This window comes from Hevea brasiliensis, chromosome 15 (genome assembly GCF_030052815.1).
Source record: "Hevea brasiliensis isolate MT/VB/25A 57/8 chromosome 15, ASM3005281v1, whole genome shotgun sequence".
Lineage (NCBI taxonomy): Eukaryota > Viridiplantae > Streptophyta > Magnoliopsida > Malpighiales > Euphorbiaceae > Hevea > Hevea brasiliensis.
The window spans coordinates 66,257,384-66,270,455 of record NC_079507.1 but is presented as its reverse complement, the minus strand read 5'-3'; positions in this window follow the sequence as shown (position 1 = coordinate 66,270,455).

The following is a 13,072-nucleotide window of genomic DNA, read 5'->3' as shown; positions in this document are numbered from 1 at the left end:
CCCCAATGCGCTGAAAGGTAAGGCCCTAACCCAATTAGAATTGTATTATCTCTACCAATGCATGATAATGATATGTCATATATTTGTGTTAATATCAAGATCTCCCATTAGTTCTCCAAGTGCACAACATAAAATTTGCACCTGCAGAACAATGAGAGATGTTACAAAATTTCTACAAATAGAAAAAATTATCACCTCAAAATTGATATGCATGCATCTACAAATTAAAACCATATTAAAATATTACTTACCAATGATAATCGTAAAGCAAGGGACAAAATAACGAGAGATAGTGACCAAAAGAGAAATGCATCAGTAGTTCAAAAAAAAAAAAAAATTAAATTCACAAGAAATTATTGTATAAAATTTAACACCTCAAAGTAAATAAATAAATAAATAACTACATTATATGGCATAATAGTATAAAATTAAAAACATAATAATCATTAAAATTAAAGGATATGAAAAATAGATATTAGTATAGCAATAAAATAAAATACAATCTTTTATTTGTAATTTTATTTATTTCTTCAATTTTCAATAAAGTTTCTTTACTTTATTTTTATCTCTTTCTTTTGAAGTTTTGGATTAAACCTTTGTCGTTTTTTGAAGATTTGTTCATGTAATTATCTCTACACACTACACATTGCATCACATTGAAACTTAGAAAACTTAATTTAAATTGGATAGACGGATTAAAGAATAAAATAGAAAGACTAAATAACAATTTTTCCTAAAATAAAACCTATATTTCTCTATCTTCTCAATCTTCTCGCACAACATGGTGGCCCAGAGTTTCTGGTTCTACCATGCAACATGGGGGCCATTGGCATGATGTACTAGTCCATTTTCACAATGACAAGATCCATCTTCTTAAATGTAAAACTAAAATATTATCTCGATCCAAAGTGGCAGTGGCATTCATGCGTAAGATTATTAAAGGCATTTGAAATGTAATCAAGCCTCCCGCTTGCTTATACAACCATGAATGAAACAAATTCTCATGTTGAAAAATGCAAAGAGAAAAAAAGGGACCTCACTCAGTTTCCAACCTAAGTCGATATATACTGCCTTCAACTTAAAATTCTCCTAAGTATTTAATAAAATAGATCTATTGCTAAAGATAGCAACTTCAAATCCAATTTGACACCTGATGATGTAAGAAAAATCGCACCAAATTGGTAAGGTTAAAGATAATAGAGATAGAGACAAACCAACAGTGTCATATCAAGAACCAAATGGAATATATACAAAAAAAAAAAAAAAAAAAATACTAAATTAGAATTCATTTATGAAATTAGATATATTAAACATATTATTTTGTAACAATATCTCACAACAAACAATAATTTAAAATATCAACAATGAGAGAGGTAAATCTATTATAGTGTATGCTTACTAGACTACAGCAGTCTGAGTATTTGGATAGCTTTATTCCTGTGTTACATGGACTCACAACAGACAATAATCACCCACGAGATGATGGAGATGACTACCACAAATATTTCTATTTAACCATATGTAAATTAATCAGCTTTTCATATCACCTTTTTTAATTTCTTACATATTGAAAGTTGATAGGTTATATCTTATTTATATATTCCCATAAATAATATATATTATATTAATTCCACTTATACATTGGATAAAAAATAAGTGGGTTTCCAACTCTTTTTTTATTATTATTTTTAAAAGAAATAAAACTATTAAAATTTAAATTATGAACTTCTCCATTATAAAAACAAATATTCAACAATTGGGTTACTAATCTAATAAAAAATTAATATATTATTGACTCTCATAATACCTATTTTTAAAAATAATAATTTGAAAAAAAAAATTGATGTAATGAGCATGATTGGTAGATTAAAGAATTAAGAAAAAAAAAAAAACTGCATGCATGGCAGTATATATAAACAAGGATTTACCCATTATAAAATAATAAAAAAAAAAATTCTTCAAGAATTAGAATTTTTGTATTAACAGATTTCAAATCCCTTTGGCTTCATAGTTGAAGTCTCCTTGATCCTTGAGATGTCTATTATGTTCATGTACTTCCCATTCTGTGTTATGTGGCTTACTAAATTGCAATGTTTTTTTTTTTTTTTTTCTATGAAAGTGAAAAAAATTAATGATTCCAATTTAAAGCTTGAGTCAATTGAAGAACTAAATTTATCACCTAATTAAATTAAATATAAATTCAAATAACAGATGAAAGAAAATAACTATTAAGTAAATTAACATATTTTAATTTAATAATATTAAAATCATTTTTAAAATTATGAATTTTTGAATTTAAGTCATAATTGATATTAAATGATAAAAAAAAAAAAAAGTTGCAAAGCCCATTCCAAATAATAGAGTGAAAGAAGCCCAAACACAGCCAAATTTATAAGGCAGATGCTAATCATTGTCATTTAAATGTCCATGGGCATTGTTTCGCTTGTTTGGCATTGAGATTTTAAGCTCAAAATTGCTGTTCAGAGAAAAAAAATATCATTTTAAATTTATCGCCTAATTAAATTAAATATAAATTGAAATAACAGATGAAAGAAAATAACTATTAAGTAAATTAACACATTATTTATTAAATTTAATTTTAAATTATTTTTTTAATATTTTTTAATTAATTTTTTTTCCAACATCAATACTAAATAGATTAAATCCCTTGTCATGAGTTCAATTCAAAATTGTGTATCCAATTACTACTGTTTTTTTAATAATAATAATAATTTTAAAAAATTAAATTTAACACATTTTATTAATAAAACTGTAAATAACAAATTTTAATTAAAATTTTCAATGGTATATAAAGGTGTATTCTTTTTTCAGAAAAACAAATGCAGATCAAACAATCCTATTAAAACGAAAACAAATTATATAAAAATGGTTTATGCATTGTTCATCGACTCAAATATCATTTAGAGCTTCACATTTAAGTCCAAGTTCAATTTAAGCACAATGTGAATTTCACTCTCTAAATTGATAGCAATATCTAATTAACAAATTAATAAATTACAATAATTAAAAATAAAAATATCATCAATTTATTTTATTTAAAAAATTCAACAATTCCAACATTAATCTCTTTTCATAATATTATTGATTTTTTTTAATATAAAGACTTATATTATTTTTTAAAATATTAAAGATCAACATATAATTTTAACATCAAAATTAGTACCTCTAACTGTGTGTGTCTCTTTTTGTAAAATATACAACCAAAATTTGAACAAATTTTGAAAGAGACAATCCACAGAGATTGTTGAGAATATTAATGAAACCCACCCCCACAAAAAAAAAAGCCTCCTTCCTTTACTTTATTTAGGCTTGCTAAAGATTTTCGCTTAATGAAAACCTTATTACTCCAAATAAATATAAATTGCACATCTGAACATCATGGTCAAGATACAAACATACTTAGGATGGTGTATAAGAATAATTTCCATAGAATGTATGGACATCAATTCCATGTTCTTTCGTAAATCAAAATTTCATTTATTAACCTGTGCTCGTCAGCTTCAAAGTGCTATTCAACTACCTCCACAACCTTTCTCTGAGACAAGGACCAATGACAATGTACATGGCCTTTATAACATGCATGCACTATACTAAGTCATGCACATGCTATTTTATAAATTACCCACAATGCAAAAACACATACACAACAAGACCACAATCAAAGACCCTTGCTAATAACACATGTAAGCAAAGAAAGTCGCATTCAACACCAATAAAAGAAGTTCTCACAATCGTAAGTTACCTTGATAATTCAAAGCACCCGCAAGACACTTTACTTGATCAACCATCGCTTCATTTATTTGCACACGTCAGCCATTCTAATATAATTGAAATCTTCTATTCCTAATTTTACATGGATCTAAATTGTATCTTCTATCATCATCAACGATGCAGGCATGTGCACTTACTACTATTCGAGACTAGTTTCAAGGTTTTAACAAATGAAATCTAATATTTGACATTAAACAACAACCCAATCGTAAACCAAAAGTAATTCCATCCAAACCAAAAGATTTACATATAAAGAATTTACCTCACAAAGCTCAGAGGATACATAAAAATTCAGCCAAAGCCCATTAAAAACTTAATTAAAAGGGAAATGCCTTCTTTCAAATGATGAATTCAATCTCCATGTCAAGAATTATAACACAATCTGCCTAAAAGAAAACTACATATTTGTGATTATAATCATGAGGAAAAAGCTATAAGAAGACAAGAACTAACAAATATATAGAAACGAATTTGTTATTCCAAAATTATCAAATAAATGATTTTGAATCGAAACTCGACAATGTAAATAGAAAAGAAAAACTGAGTTCACAAATCAAATTAATTCATCCGTCACTTCTAATTTAATAAAGAACTAAAATTACAAATAGAATTTTAATCTAAATGTAATAGGCTAATTTTCATTAAAAAAATATTTGCAGAAAGTCATCAAATGGAATAAGAACAAGCGGTGCAACTTGGCAATCATCTTATGCATATGAATTCAAGCAAAATCTCCGCCCAGTCAAAGTGATTCATGTGACACAAACAGATGGACGATTCCTATGCTAAATCTTTTGAGCGAGCCGTTGAGATTCAAAAATTAGAGTCACAAAGCACGCCAACAATTGAAAGAAAGAAGTTATTACCTCACCAAGGAGTCGCGGGACGCTTCGGGGTCCATGGACTCGTAAGGTGGGCAGATGGAGTAATAAAGAACTGTGCTATCGATAAGCATATTAGAGGATCTCGATCGTGGAAGCCACTGAGAACCAGGCAACTTCGCATGTTCATTGTCTTCTCAACAAAATGGAGTTGACAATTACGGAGGAAAGGTCTTTGTTTTGAAAAGTGAAAGATCTACCTTTTCCACCAAAGAAAATGAAAGAAAATTGGATTGGTTCCACCGAAAAGGACTAGCTTCAAAAAACAAGTTAATGCTTGATTCCCCTTGCTTCTATATACACAACCAAAAAGAGTTTCATGGAGGTTTGGTGAAAGGAGAGAAGAAGGGTTGATGGATAAGAGTTCATTAGAGTTGGATGGTGAAGGAGGCCAAGAGTAAAAGAATGTGGCACAATGATGTAGATAACACAATAGAATTAAAATCCAACCGCCTACCAATAAAATGACATTAAAGTTTGATGAATCTCACACAACCAACCAAACTCACCCCCACTACCATTGCATATATTAAATAAATGTAAAGAATCATCAAATTTAGCAATCAAGAAACGAATGGGAATAGTCCCTATTCGTAATTTTCATATCTCATGCACAAGCTACATATACATGGAAAATCAAGTAATGAAATTTCTTATTTTCACTTGAGTTTAAAACAAATATACCAATGCAAGAGAAATGAATGCCTACTCTGGTTCAAGAAATCCAGTAGAACCTATACTCGGCTCAAGAAACCCAAAGAGAGCTTTAAACAAAAGACAAGTTAGACAAATCAAAATAAAGAAAGAAAGATGCTCATATGCTAAGGCTTATTAGAAGAGAAAACCGAATGACCACAAAGAAAGCGTCAAATTAACGCCGGAACTGTATAATTAAGCTCCAAAAAACTAACAGATATTAAAATCTAAAAACTAACCTGCATTTTCTAGAAAAACACCTCAAATCTAAAGGTCTAAATTAATACATAAAGAAGCAACAAACCCAAATCTCCTTTATAACCATTGTCCATTGTCCAAAAGAACAAATCTCCTACAAATCAATGGTCAATGAACTCAAAATAGAAGAAGCAGCAAATCTAGCAATTCAAAGAAAACCCCTAACTACAATATGATAACAAGTGGTCCACATAGAGTATAGGAGAAAACAAAAGAGTAAACGCAGAAGAAGGAATAAAAAAACAAATAAACAAAAAAGAGGAGAGAGAGGGAAATAGAAAATTACAGGAGCTTCACTTGAAAATAGAGGTAAAAATGCACAAAATTTGAACGATGAGCTTGGAAGGAATGCAACAAAGAATTGACAAAGAAGACACTCAACCGAGGCTGAGGAGTGATCAAACTTTAAGAAGCAAGGGCGGCAATGAAGAACAGAGAGCGCGTTTTAGGTTTGTTAAGGTCACTATCCTTAAAACTACGTGTAATTTAGCACTCTCATTTAAAAAAAAATCTATTTTATTTGTTATTTTATAAAATTATGAAAATATTAATTATTTTTTAACACTTTAATTATTATTATTCTCAATATATTATATTTTTCACATATTTTTACATTTCAATGATATTATAAAGAAATTTTAATTTAATTTTAATATTATTTTTATAAAAATATTTATCCAATAATTTTTAATTCTTATAAAAAAATTATTGACATAGAATGGAGCTAGTATTAAATTAGTATTTACTTGTAAATATTTTTTTATTTATAAATATAATTAATTAATTTGATTTAAATTATTTTAATAGCGTAAGTTTATGAAAGACATTTCTCTAGAATGGTATAAAAATTAATATAGTTGAAAAAAATTAATATAATATATATATTTGAAATTAAATTATCTCTATAGTTTTATGAAAATAAAAAAATTAATATAATTATATAAAAATTAAAATTAAATAAAAATAATTAGATAACACTTTAATTTTGAAACCAAAGCTATCGGTTTCTAAATATAACTAAAAGAATTAGAAACCATTATAAATCGGTATAATTTATTTTAAAATTTCATTGAATTTGAAACCGAGAAATAATCGGTTTCTAACTTTAAAATTTATTAAATCAAATATATAATCGATAAATTTTGAAACCGAAAGTTATCAGTTAAGCATCGATGAAAATTAATTACCGATAATATCTCGGTTTTTTTGGAAAATTTAGTAAATAATATAGAAATTATAAATATAATTAGAGAATATTTTAATACTTAAAGCAATCGGTTTAATCGGTTTTAAATTACTCAATTAGAAACCGACATAAATCGGTTTCTAAATATAAAAGAAAATAGAAACCGATAAATCGGTTTCTAACGTTTAAGTAAAATTTGAAACCAGCAATCGGTTTCTAAATTTATTGAGTAATTAGAAACCGAAGGAATCGGTTTCTATTTTATTTTAAAATTTAGTAAATAAAATAGAAATTACATTTTTGAATATAAATCGGTTTCTAAATTTTTAGGTAATTAGAAACCGATATGAATCGGTTCCTAATTTATCCTTAAAAAATAATAAAATAATTAATGATTAGATTTATTTTGAAACCAAATAAATCGGTTTCTAAATATAACAAAGGAAAATTGAAACCGATAGAATCGGTTTACACGCACTTTAATTTTTAGTAAATAAAATGGAAATTATATGAATGTTGAAATAAATCAGTTTTTAAATATAAATAAATAATGCCTTTATTTTGAAATTGAATGAAATCGGTTTCTAAATTAAAGTGAAAGAAATTAGGAAAAATATATTCGGTTTCTAATATGACAAATATTAGAAACGGAAAATTATTCGGTTTCAAAAATCGGTTTGTAATCGGTTTATAAATAGTTGCTAAATTTGCCATCAAAATGTTCTTCATAATTTAGAAACCGACGAGTTTCCATTTCTAATTTCGGTTTCTAATCAGTTGCTATTTGGTTTTTAATGTATTTAAGTTGTTCTACCATATTTCCGTTTCAAAATCCGTTTCAAATTATAAACCGATATAAATCCGTTTCTAAATTCGGTTTCTATTCTGATATTTTCTTGTAGTGCTAGGTCTCATTTTGGTATTTTGTATTGTTTGTATTTTGTAATTAAACTTTTACTTCCTCATGTATAGTTGAAACTCTTGTAATATATTTTGGTATTAATGTAAATATTTGTAATCATGAATGAATGACAAATAGAAAAATTTTGAGAAATGGTTGAGAAATATTGAGATTATTGATATAATAGTTTGAGAATAATTGAAAATGTATTGAAGTGTTTTCCACTGTTTCAAGAACTGTTTTCTTCATTTTTAGCCGGTACTCTGCTGGATTTTCTATAAAATTTTCAGAACCTCAAATGAATTCTTAATTTCAATAAATAACTTAAATAAGTTAAAATTTCACAAATTGCACTTCATAACCATGAATAAATAAATTAAGAAATGATAAAAATAATTGAGATAAAATATGGTGTTCTGGTATACTGTGTGGCATATCTTGCTCGGCTATACAGTAGATAAGTAAGGGATGTCACAGGAATAGAGGGAATTTGATGGTTTTGATTGTTCTAAATTTGTTACTGATGGTGTGTCATGAGTGTACTTAAGTTAGATTATGAATTTCATGAGTTATGCATGAGTTATGAAAATTGAAGTTAGAGTTTTGACCTAACTTTGGAAAATTTTGTATATGACTTGAAATTGATGATATTGAGATGATTTTTTGACTATTAGAAGTGCCATGAATGTCAATTAAAGTTTGGAAGTTGGGAGGAATTGAAATTGGGAGTGCTGAATTTTCATGCAAGTTTTGGGACCTATGAATCCAGTCTGATTTTAAGGCTATAAGTAGAGTTGTACTACTCTAATTAGTGTGAGGCTAATTGGATATGAAACTAGGGTCATAATACCTCATTTTTCATGAAAAGACCATGCCCAAAAACTGTCTGTAACTTGACCTAAAATCTGATTGAATCTGGATAATCCTAATCTAGACTCAGAAAAATGACCAAATTAACAGTAAATATTCAAATGGCCATAACTTACTCTAGAAAGGTTAGAATGACCTGATTCTTAAACCCATGGAAAGATTAGACACAGTAGAACAACTTTCATGAAGAATAGAAACCCAAATTCTGACCATAACTAAATCAAATTGCTAACTAAATTTATCTTGTCAAAACTACAGAACCAAAACTGCCCAGAAATTCTGGACTTGAACCTATCCGATTAGTTTTGGCAAAAATGTCATAACTTGGTTCACAAAACTATAAATGCAGTAAAACTAAAGCCAAAAGTTTTACAAGACATAGAACTACAATTTTGGTATTTTTAATCAAAACCCATAACCAAATGGAACTTGGTCAAATTGCTAGGACAATTCAGCATGCCAAAACCTGAACATGAACCAAATAACCACTTGACCCCAGAATAGTATTTATAGCATAACTTTTAGTAAAAAACTCCAATTGAGATGAGTCAAACTGTTTTGGAAACCTGAGGAATAGGGCTCCAACTTTGATTTAGAAACTTTCCTTAAATTTTGAGTATAAGAACCCTAAAATGGGAGTCAAATACACTAACCTGAACCTAGAATCCTAAAGGCACAGGGTACATGAGTTCAGACTAGTTAATTGACTATAACTTATTCTATATAACTTGAAAAATTGTAAATCTTAAATCTGAGTGATCCTAAGACATAGAGTAACAACTCCTATGAAGAATATTAGGCCTAAAAGTGGATTTAACATGTCCAAATAATTAGGAAAATATTAACTCCAAAATCTACCTGATTCTGAAACTAGAGTGAGTTAATGAACCAGTTTTGGTTATTTGACCATAACTTAAGTTCTAAAACTCCAAATAACATGATTCAAAAAGAAAAACAAAGACAAGACACAGAGAAATAACTTCCATGAAAGAAGTGTGGCCAAATAGTAGCTACATCTTAAACAATTTGCTAGGTGAAGTAAAGACACCAAATCTGGACCTTGAGAAATGTTCATAAGATGTCTTAGCATATGATATGAAATGAACTAAAATAATTTGCTAAACATAAAAATAACATGAATATGCATGCGGGACTTATGTTTCCCATTACAAGTGACATGAAAATGCTATAAAATACAATTAGTACATAATATAAAATAATGAAAATATAAATACTTAAAAATATTATTTACCCAAAGTATACCTAGACTTATTTATATAGCATGGATCATTGGTATACCAATTAGGGACTACAGATTACAGTACTGCCTACATGAATGATCATTAATAGACAACATATGTCTGATATGGTTGTTCTTCAAGCTTCATGCCTGCCCGTTGGCCATTGTGCTTGATTTTATTTATGGCTTTATACCTGTCTGCTGACCTTGTGCCTGATATGATAGATATATACATGTTAGACATACTGATGTTTAACTAGTATACTCCCATGTATCCAGTCTTTATAGTTTGTTATAGGTTACTTGGGCATAGATAAGAGTAATAAGCCTTAAATTTAAATAAGTACACGAAGAGATCACAGGTATCAGTAGCAAGACTGAACATGGAATAAATAAACAGAAAAGATCCTGATTAACTTAATTGCTTCCAAAGTTTTATAAATATGTAAAAGATTTTAAATTCATGAAATTCTATATTTCTTTATAAAGTTATACGTGAAATAATTATTTCAATTATTTAGTTATTTTTTTTTTCAATTTATGCACCACTAAGCAATATGCTTAGCGAGTTGGTTCTTACCACGCGTAGGTACAGAAGACCAGCACCAGCACCAGCAGCAATAGCAGTAGTGCCTAGATAAGATTTCGACCAGATCTGCTATAGTGTTGGTTATCACCTCAACAGTCCATTTTGGTAGGGCTCATGTATATATTAGATTTTACATTATGGTTATTGTATATAAGTAAATGATGTAAATCATTTTGTGATTACAAATAATTTATAAATTATTGTATCTGAATTTTATATAAATGAAATGAAATTTGTTTTCTTGAAAATTATATGCATTATGATATGATATGATGTATGAGAAATTGATATTAGCAATGAGATGATATATGAAAATATGAAACGGATATAAATTATTTTTAACAAATAAATAATGGAAACCGTCATACGCTAATAAAAATAGAGGAGACTCAGTCTGGATCTCTATGAAAATGAAATGTGATAAAAAAAAAATCCCACACATGGGATAATATAAGTAAGTGGACATCAAGTTAATAATGTACATGACAAGATAAAATAGGGTGTTTCAGCACCGAATGTGACATGTCTTATTCTGCTATACTGTAGGTGGATAAAGAGTGTCACAAGTATATAGTTCAATCTTGCAAATAGTATATGTAAGATTAAAATTAGATAGATGTGGTCCATTGAGGGGCAGGCAGAGTGAGCTCTCTTTTTAGGGTTTTCTTTAATAAAGACTAGTATGAATAGAAAGTAAAGGTTGGGCCTAAAACATCAATGATGACGAGAAGAAAGGGGATACAATATAAGGACTAAGTCCATCCAATTCCTCATCATTGTTAGAGAGCTTTAAAATTAAATGTCTCTCTGTCTCACCGTTTTCTGTAAACATCAAAATAAACAGATTAAAACAAATATATAATAATTAATTATATATATAATTCAATGATTTTGTTTCGCCAGAATGCTAATGATATCAAATTAGATGAAAAAAAAAATTAAGATGGTAAAAAATATTTACATTAATTAGAAGCAATTCAAGCAAAACAATTACTATACTGGAGACGGAAAGTAAACCCAGTTCGAATTAGTTATTAGATTAGTGTAGCATAGCAATGAATAATAGATGTAATTTTTAAATTAAATATTTATTATGAAATTTGTATATAATTTCTAGTTCTGAAAAATTTTAAATCATATATTTTAAATAGTTTTACATAAATTTCATAGTAAATATTTAATTTAAGAATTTCTGAACTCATTTTTATATAAATTCAGTTCATAACAATTATATATTTTTTTTAAAGAAGGGAAAGAAATTTTTTATTAATTGAAAAAAAATATCAAATTAATGTTTTGGGCCCGTTAATTGGATCATGATTAATGATATCTAATCAAGAAGTGTTTGGTTGGAATTTCAATTATTAAGTGTTCAAGTGGTTCATAGGGATTCTATATATTCATGATAATTAATTAATCTCCATATATGCAATGGGAAATTATTAGTTTCAAATGGGATTTGGAGTCACTAGAACGTTTCCCTAGATAACATATCATTAATTATTAAATAGTAACATCAGTTAAGTCTAAGAACAACTAATTAATTAGTCCATTTCTTTTATTATAATTCAAAATCAAAGGTAAAGATCATTTAGAGATTGCAATTGCTAATGTCCATACAATTAATAAAATACATAATTGGTGGCACATAGAACAAAAGAAAAGAAAACAAAAATAGAAGGAAAGAATTGTTTGATGAGAAAAGCATAAGAGTACAAGCATTAAAATAGAACCCATGTCCTAAAAAATTGTAGGGATTAATAAAAGAAATATGGGTTGTGAAAGGTGGGGGCGAAATAATGAGCAAGAGAATGTTTGATGAAAGAGGGTCAAGACTCAAGATCCATGTCAACCCCACCAAAGGGGGTATGACCAATTCGGTGGACAGTACATAATAAGCCCACTATGTACAATTTATTTATTAATTTTACTTATTATCATCTTGTTGAAAAAAAGAAAGTCTTTCTTTATGGTGGAAAATTATGCTTCAATTTTCTAAACCCATAAATTCAAACAAGTCAATGATAAGAGTGATTGTCATATTTTGAAAGAGCTTTGTTTGGTTGTTTTTGCCTACAAATTTAAATCATTTCTTATATTGCAAGCTCCAATCCTAACTATTTTTCTTTTTTTTTTCTTTTTTTTTTTAATGAATTCTTATAATGAAAAAGTAATTAATAATATCTTTAATAGTTTCAAATATAATTTAGAAGTAAAAGTAAATTTCCAAAAGGCAACTAAAGTCCAGCCATCAAAAAATATATGTGTGTGTGTGTGTGTGTGTGGTTGGTGAAGAAAACAAGAACTTAGACAAGCCAGCAAAGAAGAATTTTGACATTCTGCCGTACTTGAAAGCATGCTTAGACTCTGAATTTATATACATAAACTACTTTGATAAATATAGATTATTATTTTTGTGAGCATACCACTTTCTCAGCCACTATAGATATTGCTAGAATAAGAAACTATGGATCAAAATCTGCAATTTTTTTGTTTATTTAATTTTATTGGTGATATGATTGAATAATTGATAGTTTTAAAATGAAAATTGAAATCCATTTGTCTCTTTGGGTAGCCTACTTTTAAAAGGTTAGCAAGTGGTCTTTCGGCTATTATACGAATTTAAGGCAGTCCATCATCACCAAGTGGAATTCTTTGT